Source organism: Athene noctua, chromosome 6 (genome assembly GCF_965140245.1).
Source record: "Athene noctua chromosome 6, bAthNoc1.hap1.1, whole genome shotgun sequence".
Taxonomy (NCBI): Eukaryota; Metazoa; Chordata; class Aves; order Strigiformes; family Strigidae; genus Athene; species Athene noctua.
The window spans coordinates 39,402,959-39,425,759 of NC_134042.1; the positions used below are offsets into that span (position 1 = coordinate 39,402,959).

The window sequence follows — 22,801 nt, forward strand, 5'->3', positions numbered from 1 at the left end:
TCTCTCCATCTAGGTGAACTGAAAGCTGAGCTCTGAAGGAGAAAGGAAGTGATCTGGGTGAGAGGAATGTAGAGGAAAACTTTCCCAGGCAAGAGTTGTGTGTAGCAGTTGGAGTTTATATTGCAAAGTGCCATGAAGTTTGGGGGATAACGGTCCAGCAAAGATGACTGCCAGACTGGGGTTGAGGATGATGGCTCTGTTTCACAGATGTAGAATTGAGGGTTTGAATCTGAAACTGAATGTGAACAAAACTTTTCCAGCTCTTCTTTGGTGAAAATACCCACTTTGATACTCTTTTTATTGTAGTAGTGTTGTTTTGGTGTGGATTGGTCAGACAGTATGGTGTCTCTGTGTTGGTTCAGGTTATGAATACTTAAATTAGAATTCTACTTTGCCTGATTCTGGATGACTTGGGATGAAAAAACGTTCTCTAAAATCACCCATAGTTGGTCTTAAATCTGGATTATCCACATCCTAGGCAAGAGTCTTAGGCATTTAGCTACAGAGCATGAGAGATTGTGCTGTCTTTATGGAAACCAATGTATTTCCATAAAACATGCTATTGTAGTGCTGTTGTAGTGGTCATGGTCTAGGGATATAAATGAGGCAGTGTTCAAAGGGAGAGAGAATATCTTTTATTAAACCAAGTTCTATAATTGGCGAAAACTGGCAAGCTTATGATTATACAAACCCTTTACAGCTCTGGAATGGAAGTTTCAAACAAAGAAATTAAGAAAATATCAGTCACCCAGAGGAAGGATAATTCTCTGAAATAAAACTGGTTTTCTTTTCATTAAAGTATCAATTGTTAACAGTGATGTAAAGCCTCAGAATAATTTCCTGTGAAATTTGTCCATAGATGAGAAGGAAAGAGGGGAAAAAAACCAAGGTTGAAGGAAATAAAAGGAGAAAAACACATAGAAAAACTTAGGGAAAGAGATGATTGAAGCTTGTTTTAGACTGAAGGAGGGGTTTGTATCAAAAAGCTTGTCCTTTCTTCTGACTGTAGGAACTGGTCTAAGAAAAGAACTATTCCTGCAAACCTTGCCTCCACAGATCATCTTTACTTGATGAGACAGCACTTTTTGATATCATTTCATGTAGTTAACACTGTTCTGCCCAGCTGTCACAGCTTTGCTGCTTTCTGGCAAGGGGCTGTTGATTATAAAGTTGCATTAAAATGGAAATAAATGATAAGGTTCTTTTTGACATCCGTTGCAAATTATTTGAGATCAAAGACACAGTCTTCTTTTAATTGGGAATGGAAATCTAAGAGTCATATTTCAAAAATCAAGAAAAATTCATTTTACATGGATCAGATTTTCACAAGAGCATGTATCTGCTCTGATTATTCCAGGGAGGAGCACCAGCTGGATGCTATTTACATAGAAAATTGGCCTTTGTCTTTAAAGGCTCACATAGATGTGGAATATTTGAATTATTTGAAAATTTATATTTGTTTTTCAGTGCTAAATGATGTAGAAAATGTGATTCAAAACTTGTCTGTGTATATTGCAGAATGGAGGGAGCAGGCATTTTGACCCTAACTTTGTAAGAACTGCTATTTTCTTACATCTGTGATTTTTCAGTGCATCATGTTGCAGGAAAATAAGGCTAAAAGATGAAGACTTCTTCCACAGGAGCACCCTAAAACTGGCAAGCTACAACATCTGCTGAGTGATTTTTACGTCATCAGTAAGATGTATCCGTAAATGTTTGCAATTGACAGAGCTGTATAAATAGGGAGGCAGGAGTGGCCAGAGCTTTTTCAGAAGCACATATGTGAGGGACAAAAATCAAGAAAAAATTCACTTGTAACCCAGAAGAATGCTGTTAGAGCAAATGAAATGCATTTTGCTTGGGACCTTGTCACCAGAGAAAGAGGTTCTTGCCTAGAGCCTGTGCCTTAGGTCACACGCAGTTATAGTACCACTTGGGCATAAATAAATGTATGTCCCAGTTAAGCCAGATAATTTCACCATCACTACATGTCCTCTGAAAATAGACAATACAGGCCAAGCTTCACCATGCTTTAAAGCAAGTAAGGCAGTCTGTTGAGTCATGTGTAGGCATGCTGTATGGTGCAACTGGACACATTCTGTTACGGTATTGGGACATTTCTGTTGCAAGAGAAACAGCAAATGATTTAGGAATCCTAAGTAATCCTAAATGATCTTAAGTAATGCAAAGGGTGAGGAACACCCCACCACCACGTTTGGAAAAGGAATCCTCTAAGCTTGAGTAAGGATGACACTTCAAAGATTGTATTGGCTTGTTAGATGAGATTATTTGAGCTAATAATAGGTAATGCATTCATGTCAATAGCTCCCCTATAGTAATTTTTAGCTACTCCATGTAACTAATGGTATTTTCAAAACTCACTCAGACAGCACAGGCTCATTAAACAAAACCAGTCATTTACTTAAACTATTTATAAAGGGCATGATGAAAAGGAGGAGAAAGAAAACGTCCTGTTACAGACGAAGGTGAAAACGAAGTACCTGCAGGGAACAGCACATGTAAGGTGTCTAGGTAATTTTACATGAAAAAGATGTCTGATTTGCTGTGGAAAAGTCCTGACATTGCTGAAAAAGATGCAACAGTATCTTACTTTTGAAAGTTGAAGCAAGAGAAAATCAATCCTGAAATATGGTGTGATTTCCTAGCACCGGGACTTGGGAAATGGAGGGGTTGTTCAGAGGGGGCTGCCGTGCACTTGACATCGCCTCAGCTCCGCTGCAGTTGTGCTCCTTTGAAGTACAATTTTCTCCCCCCAGAAAGGATCACATCTATGCCTGCAACTTGGGTGTGGGTGTGAGCTCAGTCCCTGCAGCTTCCCACGTCCCTTCTGAGCTCCGGCCACGCTTGTGTGACTCTGGGTCTATGTCAGGGTAACCTCGATTGCCAAATACTGGGGATTTCAAGCTGGCTGCTGTTACACGCGTGGGCGAGGGGAGAGCAAGGGGTCAGATACGGACCAGTTTTCCCAGTAGATGTGCAATTTGGCTTCTGAGGTCTGGAATGTGTTTTGTTTTGCTTTTTTGGTTTGCTCCATCTGAGGTAACTGAGGTCGGTCTGGCTGGCCAGGCGATGCCGAGGACAGCAGCCCCAGCTCGGGGGTGCAGGCAGGAGCCGGGCAGCTGCTGCCTTGCTGCCATGAACAGAAATTGTCACCTTTGGGGTCCTGCCAAGGTCGGAGAGGCTGCTACAATCTTACTTCTTGGGGTTTTCCCCGCATCACTTTCCCCAGTATGTGTTGTGATCCAGGTACAGCACTCAGCTGGTCATGCTTCACCAAATTAAACTTCCTGATGCTTTCCCAGGACCACTGAGGTTTTAAAATATTTGCCTAGAAATTGAATGTATGTACATTAAAACAACTAAACTATAAACTCAGGTCTTTTAGTTGTTTCTCAGTACTTTAAAAGGACTATACAGAGCCTTTTGGTGGGTACTATGAATAGAAACTTGTATTTTAAGAATGCATTTTGAGATATACATCCTGTTTTATACTTTACTGAGTCCATCTGTTAGAGGAGCTGTTGAAAAAAATCCAATGCAAGGGAAGCAAAATGCTGCCGCTGTGTTGCTACAATGGAAAAATACGCACTGTACTGCAGCTTTGCACTTGTGGTTTAAGATGATGACAAGCAGAAAGCGTATTTCCAGGGCTTTCTGTGTTGAGCAGATTACTTAAACCCAGATTCCTTCAGATGTCTGAGCTCCGCCATGGAAGCATTAGGTAAAAAAGTCAGAAACTTCACTAAGCATGCTCACTGAAACCATTATTAAACTTTAAAAGAGGTAGTGAAGCAAGGATTAGATGTAGCTGGGTGTGGAAAATAGCTGTGGAAACAGGTGTTGCTTGTCACTTTGCGTTTTACTTCTATCTTCAAGCAAGCTGAGACAAGTGGGGGCAGAGCTGGTGGTCAATCAAGGAGGTGCAGGTGCACTCACTTTGCTGGAATCACAGCCCCTCACACTGGTGCTTGTGGCAACCCCCCAAAATGGAAGCTGTTCATCAAAAAACATAGACTGGAGGAGTCACCCTGTTTTTCATAGTCAGGGTTTAGTGTGCAGATTGTAGTCTTCATTCCTAAATCTCTGTAACCTCTAGAAGGGATCAAATCTGACAGGGACGGTTGTGCTGGAGAACTGAGGATTTGTCTCTAATGCTGAGATTTAGTGCAGATGCTACCAGAAATGGTATATGGCTGCGGACACGGGGTGCTATGCTTCAGCACCGCTGCGGTATTTGCTGGGAGCTCTGCCTGCTCCTCGCTGAGGACAGCCCTGCGCTCGAAGCTGGAAGCTCTTGGGGGGCAGGGGCATCTCTTGAAATAAAAAGGGGCAACAGAGCAGTGATGTGATCACAGCTTTGTGGGGACAGGGGGAGATTCATGTCTCACAGCTAGAACTTGTCTCTGTTGCTGCCGGCAGGATGCTTTTACTGCAGTGTGTATCCTTCATGCCATGAGTGTGGCTGCAGTAGTCTGCCTCAACATTCTTGCTCCCCCAAAAGTTTTCCTTGCTGTCTCCTTCCCCTCAATATGGCAATGTACAGCCAGCAGCCCACCTCAACAGGGTGCCTTTGGGTTTCTGCAAGCTTCAGGAATTCCCCTTTGCACAATGTGCTGGGGTGTGTGCAGGATCAGTCCCATGGCTTTTCCCAGTGAGAGGCACTATGGGACAATAATGAAAATGAGCAGAGCAGTTTCCATCCATAAATGTCAAAGAAAAGGGAGGTTACTTACCTGTGTGTTAAAGCCAGAGAAGTGGAGGTGCAGGGTGTCCTGAATCCTCATAGTGGCACAGAGTGAGATCCTGGCTCCAGTGGCCCTGCTGTCATGGGTCTCTCTGGTCGAAGGATGCTTTCTGAAACATGGCTGTATGTGCATAAATACATACACATATTTAAATGTCTGTATCGTTTTGTGTGTGTATTTCTACACTGTGCTGTAAATGGAAGCCGTTTTCAGATTAAAATGAAAGTATTTGTATTATGTGAGCACTTGCCTTGATCTTTTTTGGATGGGTTTGTGAGAATAGAGGATGGAGACAATGACACTTTGTTTTGATTTCTAGACCAGGTTACTGTGTACAGTGATTCAAGTGTGGCTTCTAGACAGGAATTATTCATATTTGTCCACTAGATTTGGCAAAAGGCTGCAGATTTGTTTACATTACCAAAATTCAAATCTATTTGCTAAACTTAATGGCAGAATGTGTGGGCTTTTATATATAGAGAAATCTATTTATATATAGTCATATTTAGGCAGAAAGCAAAGAATTATTCTTCCATTAGTACATGATTTTAACAGGCAACAGAAAAAGGAGCATGGTTGGTAAACTTGCAAAGTGCAGATCAGAAGATAACAATCCCATAGAAACAGGCATGTGAATACCCCTGAGAAGAACTATAAAAAAAAAAAAAAAAAGCACATGCAAATTAATTTCAGCTGTTTTAAAGGTAAATATCAGATATATGTTGTCTTTGTAATGGTAATCATGACAGTGTTCATATAATAGTTAACAGTATCTCTGTTTTGATGAGGGGCACTGGAATCCCAGAACACTTTAAAGATGTTAATCAGTTAAGACTCAGCATTCTTGCAGAACTGTTATAATTATCTCTACTTTGCATTTAGTAGAAAAAAAATGAGGTTAAATGACACACCAAAGGTCAGATTCCAGATTAGATGTAGCACTGGTAATAGGTATCACGACTCAGACTCTTTCAACCCATAGTCTTAATTCAGATGTTTGAAATGGAAAGAAAGACCTTGTCTTGATGGAAATTCAGGTTCATCATCATTCTTCAGAAAGATGGTTGTCTTCTACTTTTGACTTTTTCTGCAGTGGAAATTAGCCTTACTTTCAGCCATGAGAGGATAAGTAGTGCTGTGGATGAAGTTGTGCAGGTGTCTGAGATGGGCTTCATTTCCCCTAACTCTGAATATCTACATCCTACCTGGTCCCTGCAGGCTCTTTGTGTAATCAATGGAGAGAAAAAGCTGCTGCTACTGTGGTTCACCTGACCTGTTTTCACCGCCTACTTTAGGAGTCAATGAAGCATGCTCTAGAAACACTTTTATTTCTCATTATTTTAAGGGAGTCCAAATGAAGAACTGAAACTTAGATGTTGTCTGAACTGGGCGAAGTGAAGCAAAACTCAAGACAGTGTAAGTGGCTCTAATACGCCATCTGCCCCAAATTGTGGTTTACAGTAGTCTACCTTTTTTATAGTGATGTTTTGCACATGGCACTTGCATTTTTTATCTTTACCAGCTTATGCCCCCTGTGTTTTAATGTCCATGAGATTTTAGAGTACAAACATGGGAATGACCCAGGTACTGTCTCATTGACTTGGGTGAGATCACAACTTTGAATTTTATTGCTTGAATGCATCTTTTTATTTCAGGAAATGGAGTAAATAAGCTTTCTTGTAAAATGTGGTGTTAGTCAAGACAAAACATGACTGGTGATGGGGTACAAGCAGAAAAATACAGAACGGCTTCAGTGTTACTTGGGACATTTCACGCAGCTCTCCATCTCTTCAAACAAGATCACCTATTGCCCTCTTGTAGTGAACATTTAGCCAATCTGTTCTTTGTTTCTCTGATGCTTACCGCATCCCTTGGAATGTTCTTGTTCTTTAAGTTTACTTTAAATTCTCCTTGAAGTGTATTTCTAATGCAGTGCCTGTGATTCTTAAGTAGCCATCTGAAGACCACCTTTGCAGGGTTACCCAAAGCACTACTACATCAATATTCTCATGTTCATTTATCCTTACTGATATTGCATATCCCTAGGTATTCATACAGACTATTTATAAAAGCTCTCCCTGTGTGCTAAGTTGTATGATGTGCCCTGTAATTTGCCAGCAGTTTTTGTGCTTTGGCTCTGTTCCGTCATGTACTAGCACCTAAACCACTGAAATGTCTGTACTGCAGTGTCACAAAGCTTTCCAGGGGAAAGATATATTTAAATTTCCAAAGAGCTATCTGTTCTTGGGTAGTAAAACCTACCAAAATGAGGAAGACTCTGAGAAAAGCTTCCTTCATGATCTACCTACCTGCCAATAGTAATGTTGGAGAAGTCTTGGAGAGAATTTCAAGGGATTTAAGAAGTTTCCTGGTGTAGTAAACAACTGAAACATAAAAGCGGATATGTCATTTTGAATCAATTAGTTAATGAAGCTGGGATACCTGACATCTGCCTGAAACCACTTGTTTTTCTGAGGCATTTTGTTTTAAATGTCATCCTAGACCAGCCTAGTTTTGCCAGTGCAGTAGTTCTCAAACACTGAAAAGGAAATTCCCTTCAAAAAAATAATCCCTGTGTTCCTGTTGACATCATCTTGACAATGTCTCAGATTGTAGCGTTTTGTGTTGAGTAGCCGGGGAGCTTCTCCATGCAGTACTACTTTATTCCTGTACTGGGTCTGGCTTTAAATTCATTAACCAGTGAAGTAACAGGGCATATTGAAAGCAAACAGCTTAAGCATGGAGCTTGACCGTGGTTCATGCTTTCTGAAAACTTGGGCAGCTGGACCTATTACATTCAGTTTACATTTTAAATCCCTTCTCACAAGGATAACTGATAACTTTTTGTTTTAAAAGTGTAGCTCTGGGAGAAGAAATTCCATATCCCTTCTTACACACCTGACCAAGCTTTTGCATCTCACTGCTCTGAGCAGTGTGCACATGACTATTCTAAGCCGATAGTTACACCAGCCAAGCCTATGTTGAACTGAAGACTACAATTACCTACATGTCCCAGGAGCTGGTCTCTTCTTCCCCAGTTCTTGCCAGTTGCAGAGTGACTGAACCTGGCTGTTTACTGGGGCATGCTTCCAACTGTCTTATCAAAGCAAACGAATATGTAAATATTTTTTTAATGTTACCATGCTAACATCTTTATTACAGTTAGAAGACACTGTCCCTTTAATAAGAGTGGTTTTGTTTTTGTTTTTTTGTTTAATTAGGAAATGTATTGGTAGTTCTCTTCTTGCCAATACGGCGTGGGAGAGAGTGAACGTCACATTTAAATTTGACTATAAGAAAAAAACATAATCTGTTTGACTTAATTTTAAAGAAGGCAGTTTAAAGCAGCTGGTTAAGTACACAGATGTTCTGGTTGAGGGCAATCCAATATTAAAATAGCATAATGTGGCAACAAATTCTCATTTTAAAATGAATAGCTGACAAAAGAAATATTCAGTTAAGCACCCTACCATTAATTATAGTGGCAGATATTTTTCTTCTAGAAGCATGTGTTCAAAAGGTGCTGAAGAACCAAGCCTTCTTTCTAGCAGAAAATGCTGTGTTGCACTTCCTTAAGAAAGAAAAGATGCATTCACTGGCTTGCTGGACTCAATTCCCCACTGCAAGATTGCTGCCTAAGTCTGCAAGTGAAATGACAGTGGCTATGCAAAGAGGTTTTATTCATCTGCAGACATAAGAAGGGTTGTGAAGTCCTGTAAGAAAAGAAGGCTGAAGGTAACGTGCTTGTGTCAGGGTCTTGCTCCTCTACAGGGGCCAGTAGAGTTGAATTCTTAAGCTGGGATGGAGACCAGCTGCCTCAGTGAGTTTCCGTGTAAAGACTGGGCTTTTGATTATAATATTTTAGTCATCTTCATGAATGCCAGCCCAGTAAAGCTGGAAGTGTTGAGCTTTCTCTCCCAGCTGCAGGTCAATTTGCACAATTTCCTTGCACTTTGTTTCTTTGAACTTGCACAGCTGCCCTCTTGGGACTGCAAAGTCCCTAGCTCTAGGACCTGCCAGTTACAGAAGCTTCTAAATGTCAGGTTTAATTTGTTTTCATATTTAAAAATACAAAGTTCCTTGACTTTTTGGTTACAGAGAAAATGGAGTTATTCCCAGTAAGTGAAATGTTGGTGCCATTATGTTTCTGGGTGTAAGGTGGGAGAGAGAATGAGATGCAACTATTTCATATTCCTATAACAATAAAAAGAGGTATGGTGTCTCCAATTACACAAATTAAACCAGTTAAACAGTAACTTTCCTACTTCTTATCACAATTCCCCTGCTTTGTACAGGTCTGTTCTCTTCTGCAGCCTCCAGCATCAGGAGCTCTTTATAGCCTGCCCTGACAGTTCAAAGACCAGGACAGTTTTGTATTGCCTTGTTTCCGAGGTGAGAGCACCTCGCAGAAGTCACCCAAGAGCCTGTGGGAAAAGGGAGGACTACGAGCACCAGAGTAGTTCAACCTGTGGGAACATAGTACAAAGAGCAATTGTGGGTATTTTCCCATTGCCTCTTCTGGCTTCCCGATTTGAAGCCATTACTGTAATAAAGACCCAGGAGTCTAGCCAGAAACAGAAGGTAGGTAGGTAAGCAGTGTGAAAAGTGTAGTCTAGGACTTCTAAATCCTTTTGAAAGTAAGAAACTGCTCTGTCTTCTTCCATGGCCTCCCCTGTCAGCCTCCAAGGTTTCCTCCCTTGGTATGAATAATTTTTTATCCCTACCTGAGCCTCACCAACCATTCATTGCTTTTAGCCCCCAGGGCTGTCATTTCTGCCTACCCTCCCTGCCTGTCAGCTATCTATCATCGATTTCAAAAGTGCTAGCAAGACCTTCTGCAGCTGTCAGTGGGGCTGTGGCTGCCCATGTATCAGTAGACTTGTCTGATGTTCTCTGGCAGCGTGGGGTTGTACAGAGACTGTGAAACTCATCTGGACAGACAGCAATCAACTAAGATGAACTTAGTGTCTACATTGGCATGATCACAGCTTTATTAATGCCAGGATAAATTTTAACTGAGTTGTATGCACAGAACTTGAAGTCACACTCCTTGTCTGCAGGAGAGGCGCAATATTCGTCGTCCTGCCATCCTTGTCTGTGAAACAGTTTGTCTTTCCTACACCGATGTGTATCACCCAGTGTTGTTTTGATTCACTGGTAAAATTTTCTAGGATGTATCATCACAGAGAGCCCCCTTGCATCTCAGAATATTGTAGTCTTGCTGCCTGCTTGCATGGTCTTGGAGGGACTGATAAGAAGAGCCTTGTTCTAGTAGTGTTGTGTCTTGGCCCAGCCTTTGCAGGGCGTGAGGCACATATGGCATCTAGGAGCTCTTCTCTTGAGTTTGAAGAACTAAGGTAGAATATACTGATCTCAGCAACTTCTGCATTTTAGTGCAAAACACTTGTGGTTTTTTTCTGATTCCCTGATTCCCCTGCTAAAGAGACCTAGAATCAGGATGGGTTTCAGAAAGGAGGTGGTGGGATGTGGTGAGTGAATTGGGAGCAAGGGCCTGGGGAGACCTGGGGTTTCGTCCTTGATTTGTGCTAGCACTGGGGGGACTTTAGGCAAAACAGATTCACTGTCTGCAAAATGGGGATAGTGGCATGTAAACCTACTAAGGTTGAGACACTTTTCTTTAGGAAACAGCTTCTACTTAGACATTTTTCTTTTGTATTTCCCCTCCTGGATGAAGTTGCTTGTATATTTACACATCACACTGCTTTATAATGTGACTTCCCGGTAAAGCCCACCTGTGGCAGGACGTGAGGATATATAGGCTTTAACCCATTTATTCAGATTTAACTACCTTTCCAGGAAAATATTTAAAAGTACTTTCTTCAGATAAGAGATTTTCTATTGCTAGATGTCTTGAAAATGAATGTGCTACCTCAGGGCAAATGCAGTATCTTCTTACTGCTCATAACAGTTACTTTAAATCTTCTGCTTTTATTGAGAAAATTATTATCCTTGTTGAGGATTCCTCCATTAGTCTATCAGGGAGGCTGTTAGTTGGAGGAGATGAGTCATGTGAAGCCTTGTGTCTCTTAGTGCATGTTTGCAAACCTAATTTTAGTCAGTCTACTCTCTTCTGCTCTGACAAAATTAGATAACATTGTTACAGCTATGCGAGTGTTTAAATCAAAAAGTTTCTCCAGATAAATAGAATTAGGTAAACCAGTTCCCTTCAGCTGTATTCAGTTATGGATCACAGATGTGGTTTTTTTTGTTTTGTTTTTTTTTTCCAGGTACCTAAATTTGGGTTTGTAAAACTGTTCTCAGACCCGTTGACTTCAGCAGGCTTCGTGGCAAGTCCTTAACTGTATGCACATCTAAAGATGTGTCTAACATTTCCTGTGCATCTTCCTGCTTAAAAGAAATGTTTACTATTACTACTGTGTTCTGCCTGCAGATGTCCTCATGAGGCACAGCAGCAGTTCAAAGATTTCTTTACTTGCCAGAAAAATTGTCCTGTTTATTGTTAATTTTTGAGATTTCACACTGTGTCCATTAGATTTGTATTTGAGCACCTCTTACAGTAATGAATTTAGCCCCTTTGTCCTTGGGAAGTAGGGGATCTGATCCTCGTTTTGCAAATCAGTTGGCCTCCATGAACTTTGTGCTATGTGAGAAGAGTTGAATTCAAATCAGGACATGGACCCCAGTTTAACAGAGAACTTGAGTGCATACTTCAATTCAAAGCATGTGCTTCAAAGCTTTGTGATAGCTTAGGGTTTAAACACGTCTTCAGTGCTTTATCAAACTGAATTTAGCTAATGTACAGTTACTCTTCTGTTGGACAGTTTTGTTAACTCGGGGTCCTACTCCATGAATCCAGTCTGATGATTATGCAGCCCTGAAGACTGCTTGGTGAAGCTTACTGTAATGATGAGGTTAGGTGGTAGAGGCTGGGTAAGCACAATTGCCGATCCAGACACTTGCTAGTATTGTGTTTACTTTCAGAGACGTGCATCTGCCACAGTCCAACACAAAGTAAAGAAACACCCTGGAGATTTTGTTGCTGTGGTAGGTGAAAGAAAAGGGGAAATGGGAGACAGAGGTGTCTGTATGATCGCAAACTGAAGTGAATATGGACTGGGACAGGAGCAGGACCTGATGTGAAACATCAACTAAACACACCCAAAAAGAGGAAAAAGTAACTGATAGCCTTTGCAAATTGACTGTTAAATGCTACATCTGATGCCATTGCAAGAGGCTTTTTGCAATATTAGTTACCTTTGATTAGATTTGTGAGATGTACTAGATGACAACAGTCTATTTAAACATCTATTCATATTCTTGCTCTGAGGTGTTTTAGAGTCCTATGAGGATTATATTTGGTGTTGTGAGGACACAGCACAGCCTCTGTTCTTTCTTCCTAGAACTCTTTGTTCTGATTTGCCAGCCATGGCACCTTGCTCCCAGGATCATCTTGGCTTTTTGTCTGCAAAGGACCAGACTTGGAGTCTCTGGACTTGTGTTCCTCTCCAAATGCTCGTGTTGGAGGAGTGAAGTAAATTCACAAAATCTTCTTTGCAAGATGATAACTTCTTGCTCCTTCCCTTTCCTCCCAAACATATCACCTGCCTGCCAGCACGGGTTATCTCAGAGCAAGGTGTACTGCCTAAGTGTGGAAGAGACAGCTAGCTCCAAACAGCAGCAAGTGAATGTACTGGTTAAAGAGAAGAAACAAGACTGGCCTGTCTCCCTAGTGTGCATCCTGCATGGGGAACGTGTGACTCATGCTTTGGACACCCATTTCACACTTCCCTGCAGCTGTGCCGCATCTCACATGCCTCGCATGCTCACAGAGCTGTGTTGCAGAGTTCCTCAAAGCTTGGGATCCCACAGGTGCAGCTGCGCTGTGGCAAGCCATCCAGCATGGCTGAGGTGCAGGGCTGTGGAGCAGGAGAAATGCAGGGAAGTGGTCCAGAAGGAGTCTCCTTCACTGGAAAATCTCCTAAAAATCACTTAGCAAGATCTTAATGCCAAAGAGCATCATCTTATCTCATGGTCAAGAGTGAATGTGGGATCTCATCCTCTGGGATAGGAAGGAGCTGAGGAAGGGGGGTTGAAATCTCTCCCTCTTGGCCTTCTTGACCTTTCAGACCTGCCCTCTTTTCTCCTGTGGGTTTTTCCCTTCTGCTACCAGCACCCTGCTGCTGCCAGTGCTCTGCTGTGAGGGAGGGAAGTGCCTTTGCTTCCATTGCACCTGTTGTCTGGGTAAGCAGAGTTTCACTGCTGTTGACATCGGTCAACAAGCCCTAGAGTCTGTTAAAAGTTTCATTTAAATAAACAAAGCATATTTGTAGTTGTACGCAATGTTTGGCCATGGTAACAGAGAGCTCTAGCAGGTGTCTTTAAGGCCGCTAGAAATGAGACAGCAATCCCCAAGCGGAATATGCAGTGGGCTGGCTGCTTAGCTAGTGGAAGCTGGCCAACCTCCACTGGATGTGACCCAGGACAACTAGATTAACACAAAACAAAACCCCCCACTTATATTCTTTCTAATAAGCCACGTTGCCCTCTTTTCTGCCTCTCAGCAATCTGTCCTGCCCCCTCTTGCAATATCCTTCTCCATCGCCCTTTTCTTAATCTTCTCCCTCTCCCTCCTGCTGCAAACATGCCAGTTGCTTGGCTGGAGTGACTTAAGAACAGTTTTGCCATCTTTCCACTTAGATATTTCAAGAAGCAAATTCCGCCTTTGGTTTTGCAAAAGGCTGGTGGAAAACTTGCAAGAGGCGGGTGAACTTCTGTGGCGCACCCGTATAGCAGCTCTATGCTGGCACCAGCAAATTGCGCAGGAGAAGTGTTGGGTGGCACTGCAGCTCCTGTGATCCTGTGAAGCTGGACTGCCCGTGAAGTTCAGAACAACTTGAGAAGCACAAGACCCTGGAGCAGCCCTTTGGCAGGTCCCGTTCTTGGACTACATGGGCCAGCTGAGCATTTGCCTTCTGGTGATGAGAGTGAAACTCCATCTACATGTCCTAATGAAAGATCCATTAGAGCTTTTCTGGGTGGTAGTTGTGGCTGAACCATTTTGCACATTTGTCAAGTGTATTGCTGCAAGAAGGGTGTCCTGTGAGCCAGCAAAAAAGGCTTAAATGGGACGGTATCGCCAGAGTAGTGCTGGCCGAGTTAAGAATTAAAAGCAAAATTCTTTATTCTCAGGATTATTTTTTTTATTGGATGAAAACTGAGCAGACAGTTAAAGAAGATGGTTAAATGTGAAACAGAGAAGGTAATGGAGTTAACTGGGAATTAAAATTGATCTTGGATAGTGTGTTTGTAATTATTTGTATTTATCCTGTTGTGTCTGTTAGTGGGACTTTATTAACGGCATATTCAGCAGGCTTGGTTAAAATGAGGATTTTAAGCGAATAGCACTATCTTTTATTGAAAAAGAGCTCTGAAATATGAAACACAGCAGGAAAAACAGGTGTTGGGAGAACTGTAGGCTGAGAAAATTATTATTAGATTATTTTTTGCCTTTGGTGGATCTGCTTACCTGATCATTATTCTGAACACTGTTTGGAAAAGGTGGGAGATGTGAGAGATGCACTTTCTCCTTGAAGTTTTGCTATGGATATTGAGATACTTCTATAACTGCATGTTAATGCATGGCTGAGCAGCTTCAGAGGTGGAGAGAAAGTTCTTTACCTGATACTTGGTTAGAAGCAGCAAATCAAGGTGGCAAATCATGAATGAAATCAGAAATCAGTACCTTTTTAAATGAGAATTATGGAAATGAAATTAATGTCTCATTCTGAAACAAAAGAGAAAGCTTTTATCGAGCATGTGCTATTATTAAAACTAAGTAATATGGAAATTCACCTGAGGTGGAAAACCAATACAAGAAGGCAGCCTAGTAGAAGGATATAGGGGTTGGGTTTTACCTTTGATAAGCCACAAATATATAAAAGGCAATATAGAAACTGTATGTTTTTAGTCTGAGAGCTTTTTCCGGTGTGTGCCACAGCTCATTACTTGGCTGGATGAAGGTTTTTGTTTGTTTGTTTTATATCTTAAAAAATAATTGTTAAAGTCTACCTTCACTTAATACTTTAGTCAGTGCTACGCACTGGCTCTTGAAGTTACAAAAATGTCTACTTACAGAAAAGGTGGAAGTCTGAAAGTTGTTTCTATGTAAGTGTTAAACCACCATTGCCTCTTCCTGCAGAAGTATGGAGGGGGCTGCATTCATTCCTGTTAGTTCACCTGCATCAGTTGAATAATGTGAATTCAAAATTTGGAAACTGAATAGAATAAACATAGAGGTTTTTTTGATTTTTTTTTCGGTGTTCTATTATAATTATGAACAAAAATGCAGTCAAGGAGATCTGCTGCCTCTAAAGCAATGGATGAGACCAAGCTTAAGTCTGTCAGTTCAGTGTGATGGCAGATGATATTTTATCTTTATTTTGTAATATTTTTAAAGTTAACTTTTAGATAACACTTAGGGAGTTATATAAGCTTATTTTTGTATGCTGTGAATTAAAATTCAAATTTTCATCACTACACACTGTGGCAGATCAAACCAGAAAAAGAAATAATCTATGAAATGCAAAATGTACATCAATCACTTTTGCCTAAGTTAATGTAAAAATTAAAATTCTGAATAAGGGTATGTTTAATCTGTATAATTGCTTATTGCATTTAGATACTGAATGATGTATTCTCCTGATCACCTAAGAAAGCACCAAGTTTCTTCTAACCAATAACAGTTTCCTTTGGGAAAATAGGTTTAAAAGAACAAATGCAAACCAAAATGGAGATAGTGCAGGAAACCCTGTTTTAATTAATCATACTGATTTAAGTCATAATTAATGTCAGTGATAAAAATTAACCCATGTACTTCACTGCTTTTGCAAAATCAACCTGTGGGCCCACATGGAGATGGACATGGGCTTGGAAAGAGCCTGGGCAGGGGGAAGGGAGGTGGTACCTCAGGCTGCAGCTCCCACCCCAGCTCACTGCATTTTTGCAAGAATTTCTCACTTCCAGGGAAAAGAGTTGGCCAGGACAGAGATCTGCAGTGCAGACCCAAGGCAGCTTCCTTAATTGTTGTGAAATCATACTCTTAAGTCCGCTTATGAAACTAGACTTTGCTTTTATTAGAAAAGTTTTTAAGTATCCCAAATTGGAAAGCAACACTTAGTTTCTAGTTTAATTTGAAATAAAAGGTTTGTTATAGCCAGAAGTAATGGTTTTGATTAGGTTCATCCACAATAGCTCAATTTTTCTGTTTTCTGTAAGAGAAATAAATCACCATTATGTGCTGATTTCTCCTTATGGTTGTTTATTGTAGGGAGATGGTTTGTTCTGCTTTCAAGTGTCATTAATCCCCATGAAATAAATCAGAGTTTCTGAATAAGCTTTTCTTTGTCAGATTTGACTGGGGTTTAATCCTCTGTTAAAAAGGCTTTTCTTTTTATGGAGGTGCCTTATAGGAAGTACAGCATGTGGATGGTGAGAATTTAGAGATTGTAGTTGTTTCCTGTTGCTGTTATTTATCTTTTCCCTTCTCCTTCTGCCATATGTAGCTGTCTAGGGCTTGGGATGAGGTTTCCTGTAAGTGTGATGGTTTGTTTGAAAAGGATGAGCAGAGAAGGAATTGTGCTGCAATCTGGTCTGGACCTCCTGCGTCTGATTCTGGCTTTGCCGCTCACCTGCACGGTGGCTTTGAGTAAGTTTTCCGGCATCACCAGCTGGAAATAACTGTATGTAGCATTTAGTCTTGGGTGGTGTAGTCTGATGTCTCTGTGCAATGGGAAGTTTGGGCTTTCCATGCAGAAAGACTTGCTTCAGAGCTGACAGTGAGACAGAAGAGACTCATTAAAACAAACAAAAAAAGCCTCAGTAAAACCAATTTGCTAAGAACTACCACAAACCATGTACGTTTCCTCCCATGCTTAGTTACCTGCTCTTCCCAAGCAAAGTCTGCAGCAAATCAGCCAAGAGGCAAATAATTAAAAGCATTCCCATATGTGTCCGTGAGAAATGTCAACAAGGGAGGAGTCCTGTTGATGGATGGTGGTGCGTTTGGGAGAGGGGGAAGGATTCTTTTCTCTGTTCCCTTCCTTGTTTCTGGAAGATGCTATGGGAGTGTCATGGTGATGGTCCCAATTTAATTTAAACAAAATTGAAAAATTGAATCTGTGTGTGGCAGAAGTATATCATTCTCACTTGAGTCAGCTCCAAAGGAAAATCTCCAGAAGGTCATCAAGCACTTGAAAAGGTTTCATATCTAGAAAGAGATTGATGATGGTAGAGTCCCTGCTCAACTGGAACCATGGGGTGCTTCGATGGTATTTGAGGCAGTGGTAAGCCCATACACAGGGTGGCAGAGGAGCCCATACAGAGAGGACAGCATACATAAAAAGACTAATATTTCATAGGAGGATCCTTTTTTTTGTAGGGTTGTGTAAATTTTACTTTCTCCTTTGTAAAAAGGACTCATAACCTCTACAACAGCTTTTACCAGTTTAGGGCTCCTCTGCACACCTCATAATGATGCTGCAGTGCTGTGTTTTTCTTTCTGGGCTTTTTATTTGTTGTTTTATATCTAAAATTTCTACTTAAATAAATTTAGCTTGATGGAAACTGTCAATATCCCTTGCTTTGGGGGACTGTAATGTGATTGAGGTGCAGGTTCAGACACTGGATTTGGTGTGGATGTGTGATGTGGCTGCAAAATGAATGTATGAGATGGGAAAAAGACTCTCTGAGGAGAAGAGGTGGGCATAGAAAAAGCATAGATGGGGATATCTTGCAAAATCCTCAGAAGTGCCTCTGATGCAGAAGGGATATCTTTTTTGCTGGAGAGAGTTTATCATCAGATTTAAAGAATGGTTATTCACTCTTAAATGTGAAACCACTACAAGGGATGAAAAATTACATCTGCTTCATCCTGTCCTGAAATTCACCCTTCAATCTGCAAAATTAAAACAAGAACTGGTGGCTTTTCAATATGTATTGAATGTTTTGTTATAGTATCTACTGTGCCTAGAACAACCTTTTAAAAACCTCCAGATAAAGTAAATTATGTGCTATGAATAGGCAAGTGATTCCTAAGCAATAATGTGTGCTGAATAACCTTTGTATCTTAGCAAACTGCCAAATCTGCAGTGAAATCTGGTAGCTGAATAATGTATTGGGTTTGACAGTGCACCTGGCTCTGGACATGGAAAGCAAGATCCTCCAGCCCTGGTGGTGGGACTGCTCTGGGGAGGATGACACTGCAGGAGGTTCAACCACAGCATCTCAGTGAAATTGGAGGGCAGATTTTCACTACAAAGTGGTGCTCAGGACAAACCAATTTGGCCTCCTCTAGTCCCTTCATATTAATTTTTAAAAGCAAAGCAGACTTTCAGGACCATTTGTTGAAAGTAGAATGTGCTGATACTGCCAGACTTGGGGGAAAAGACAAAATATCTTCTTATGACGGGAAGCGCACTGCAGCAGTGTCTACCAACACCAAGATGAAAGAACACAAACATAATTGTGTGTCTTATTATGGATTTCTGAGTGGGGTTTTTTTCCTGTTTGTTTCTAATTTAAGAATTGCAGCAAATCATTATAGGATGAATGTATCTTAAGAAGTAACTCATGGTCTAATAGAGTTGTCTGTGTAAGTCATGCTTTATCGTAAGTGCCACTATCTGTCACTCTGTATGTCATCAGAGCTGTTTCAGAACATATTTTCAGCTGTATCAGCCACAGTGGATATTTTAAAAAATGCTTTCCTATTATGCCATTCTGGTACTGACTCAAAGAAGGAAAACGGTAAGGTCAGCTTTCAAGCTGATGCATACTCTGCCGGCTTCAATGAAATCAATGTTAGTCTCCACCTACTCTGGCCTGGGGTTATCTTTGAGAACTATGTATCAGAAGAACATGTTATCATTACAAGCACTTGGAAATTATTCTCTAAAATCAATATTCTGTTTTCTCTTAAAATTGCATTTAGTAAAATATTCTCAACATTTCTTTCCTCTAAAAAAGTTAGTGGCTATTAATTGTGAGAGAGATACATCTGAAATTATTTTTCCTGGTGACATGGTTTCATCTGTACTATGGCCCACATAATTCTGTTCTTACCACAGTGACATTCCAAAGGTTACACCCAAGATAAATTTATCCTGATGTATGCTAGGTTATTTATCCATGGAAATATGGAGGGGGGGGAGCAAATCTGGCTGCTACTGTGGCTGTGCACATGCAAGAAAATCTGCTGGCAGCAAACGTGGCACATGGCGAAAAGTTAGTTGCCCTGATTCTGTCTTTTCCAGAAAGTCAGAGAGACGAAGGCAGCCCTGAATCCCCTGAACCAGCAGTGCCGACCGTGAGGCACGTGGGTGTGCTCTGCTTGATCGTGCAGCTGGATGTAGTGTGCAGCACCCCCTGCATAGCACCAGCCATCACTCTTCATAACGTCAGTATCTCACAGAACTGATTTTGTACTGAGCTGAACGGTATTTCAGTGGAAATACAACACTTGAAAATATACCTTTAATGCTACACTAAAGGTCATCTCCGCTATCGTTCTTCTCCCTTTATGTGACCCAGCATTGTGAAAACCAGCTGTACTGATTTTATGACTAGGCAGGCAGAGAACCACGCTGCGTAGCTATAGGCACAGAAATGTATGTGTGTCCCGCTAATACCCATGTGTTAACTTCACAGCTGCTCAAGGGTCATATCTTCATCCAGTGAACTGACAAAAACTGCCGTTCTCTTTCTCTGCTTCCCTCAGCAATTGCACATACTGGATTTTTTATTTCTTTCTCCAGCAATGGTCTTCAACCTTGAATTGTGCTAATAACACACATCAGATTGATGGTCATGCCACATGGGGTGGGTAGCAGGGATGCCTTAGTGCAGCCAGCATCCTCCTTGTGGAGATTACAACCATCAATTTCCATCTGCTGTGAGCATCTACAATGTGATTCCTGGGTATAGGAACGTCAGTTGGTTCCCAAGGCTAAGCAGGTTTCTATTTGGCAACCATTCCTCCACCCCCAGCATCAGTGCTGTAGAGACATCATCATCAGGTAATTTGCTTTGGCTTCGTAATGTATGAGCCTGCAATTACATATTTCCCTCTGCTGTATTAGACTGGTACCCAGATCGGTACCTTTTGAGACTTTACGGAGGCATTACAGCTTTCAGTCCAATAGCACAGTAATCTCTTTTGCTGGCTAACCAGAAGTGTTATTATCCAGTATTGGTTTTTTGAAAAAAAAAAAGAAAGCTTCAAACCTTAATTAAACATAGCATGAGCCAAGCCTGGAATTTCAGGAGGACAATGGGAAAAGCAGATCCCTTTGCAGGGCAATAGGCTTACACGTCAGCAGCTGTGAAGCAACATCCTTTCTTGGCATGGTAGGCTCAGCACATGAAAAACTTGCCCAACTTCAGAGGCCTCTTGAAAACTTGACCCACATGTTGCTGTCACACTGCACCCCATCTGGCAGCCCTGGTCCCTTCTCCTCAGCCCTGTTTGCTGGTAGCTCTGCTCAGTCAGACGCTGAACCCTAATAGTGGGTCGTGAGTATGTAATTCTGCCAAAACACAGGATTCCTGGTGTGAGTTCTTGTAGCATCCTTTACACAGCCCTTCCCATCACTGTGGGCACAGTCCCCTTATGAACACTGGAAGTTAGGGAGCTCACAGATTTCCCAATGGAAATCCTGAGAGCTGGAAACACTACTGCTTCATGTATGTGACTGGTGTTAAGGGGGAAGTTGTGGTCTTGTCCAGCTTCTCTGGACAAAAATTTGGATCTGAAACTCCATCTGCAACCCTCCACCCCTTTCCACTCAGCTGCAGATGCAGGGTCTCTGTTCATATGTGGTCCCTACGTGGTCGCTGATCTGGTCTGAAAGCGTGCACGGTAGGAGTCACTGCCCTGATACACTAATCTGAATTTTAACATTGATTTTTGTCAAGGAAGCCCTGTTGCCAGGATAGGGAGGTAGGCTGGGGAACCTGACAGGGAAGGGGACACCCTGGATGGAGCAGTTGAGGAAGGACTGTGGAATTGAGGCTGATCCTTTCATGAAGCATCAGACCCCATAGGCTGCAGGTACATCTCTGGAGCAGCCCTATGCTCAACAGCTTCAAGGTGAACCTTGCAAGGGTTTTTCAATCACTGTTTTTTCAAGCAAAGGTTTTTCAAACCCAGGATGTTTCTGAACAGTGCCTGTGATTACTCCAGAAACCATGACTATAACACTTGGAGGAAGAAGAAAGGCTTAATAGAACTAAATGTGTTTGTTAACAGTAATTCATAGCAGGCTCAGTGGCTGAGCCTGCCAGCTGCCATAGTCTGCAATAGTTGCATTTAGCCAGGCGTAGAACCAGGAGCAGTACTGGCTCTGGAGGAACCTACTGCTCCCTCCTATTGTCTGGAGAAATAAATTGCTTCATAGTAATGCCTGGAAATCATATGCCAGTTGCATTCTGAACAGATAAAGAGGAGACAGAGTAAAAATTTGTACCATGAATTTGCAAAACTTTCTCACTGAGATATGGGTCTTTTGAGCCTTCTGTTAATAAAGGGCCTGATTCATCCCTGTTTTCTTCCAGGTGGTGGTCAGGTCCTGCAGGAACTATGTAAAACGCTGTCACGTCAGATACTGTTTTATAACACTTGGCTTGTGCAAGTGCTAACAGCAATACTGGAAAACAGTGTTTATTTCTTTTTACCATAGTATGTTCTAGATCCATCAGGAGTTGCAAATGTTCTAGGATAAATATAGCTTGTTCCTTTGCTATCTCTGAGCCTGCTGTGGCAAAGCTGCTTTCCTCCTGAAAAATAGGAGGATGTGGTGGAAAGGAAGAGGCATCCCCTGTGCTATGACAAATCCAACTGCTGACATGTGGGAGATGGGTCTGGGACTTTGAATGCCACCACGATGCCATCTAAATGTCCTAACTGAGCCATGCATGATGGTGTTACATGGGCCTATTCTGTCTTCTCACAGGCTGCTCCCTGGAAATGCTCAGGGAGGGTGTTTACACCATCCTTAGCTTCTCTGTGCAATGTTCATCTGCAGTCTTACACCAAAATCTTCTCCCTCTTGGAGTCAAATTGATTGTTGCTTTTGGCCCTTTCTCCAAAGACAGGGTCTCAGCTTAGCTCTTTGGGACACCTTTCTCTGCAAGCAGGAGATGCGTGACTCCAGGGACAGCTGCAGGAGTTTTGCATTTCTGAACTCATCTTTCTTGGGTCACTTCTTACACGGGGCAGCATCTCCCCTTTAATGCCGATGTACCTGCCACATCAGCTGCCTTGGCTCCCTTCTCTTGCCCAGCACAAACTGCAAACCATCTTCTGTGGCCTCATGTTTTGCTGCTGCTGTGTGTATGTCTGCCCTTTCCTCTGGTGTTGGATCTGCCTCTAGTGCCCCAGTTTATGCTTAAACAGTCTAATTTTTGGAGCAGGGAATTTCATGGTATGGAAGGATATGTCCTTGCAAATGAGAAAAAAAACCCAAAACCTCCTACAAGGTGAATGGATTTCTGTCTGTATAAAATGAATTTGAGGGAGAAGAATCTCCTTGCTTTGGATTCCTCTGTCTTTTTCCCCAAGGTATTGTAAACAGCTAAACTGCTTCTGGAAAGCACCATCCTGGAGGTGGAAATCACTTTCTTCAGCTACTTACAATTACTGTGGAGATCAATAGGGAGTAACAGCACTTGTGCAGCGAAGAGTGAATGACATGAATTTATCTTTCCCTCCTCTGCTGTGATGTATAGTGTACTATGGCTCTGGTTCCTTATCTTCTTTATACTTGAGTGTCATTTCAGACTTGATCTTTCTTGATTATCAACAAAGAAGGAACAGATTTTACTATACTGAAGCAACCCAAAACTTTGCTGCCGTTCAGAGAGGGTGTGTCCTCGTAATCTACCCTCCAAGCATGTTTTCAGGCTCACAGATGCCTTCACCATAATGTGTTTTAAGATCATCTCATTACCTTTCATATATATACATCTGCGTGCTGTGTTTGGAGCTTTATGTGGAAGAC

At 41.7% G+C, this 22,801-nt stretch overlaps 1 protein-coding gene across 7 annotated transcripts in view; it reads left to right on the forward strand.

Moving 5' to 3' along the window:
• EVL (Enah/Vasp-like) overlaps nucleotides 1–22,801 on the forward strand; it is a 134,403-nt gene that overhangs the window by 7,733 nt on the left and 103,869 nt on the right. Inside the window, exon 1 of one of the 7 annotated variants that reach the window (XM_074908657.1) lies at nucleotides 19,111–19,200. The exons of the other annotated variants lie outside the window; for them this stretch is intronic. The gene's annotated coding sequence lies outside the window, so the exon portion shown is untranslated. Of the gene's footprint in view, nucleotides 1–19,110; nucleotides 19,201–22,801 lie in introns of those variants that run through there. 7 annotated transcript variants of the gene reach the window in all.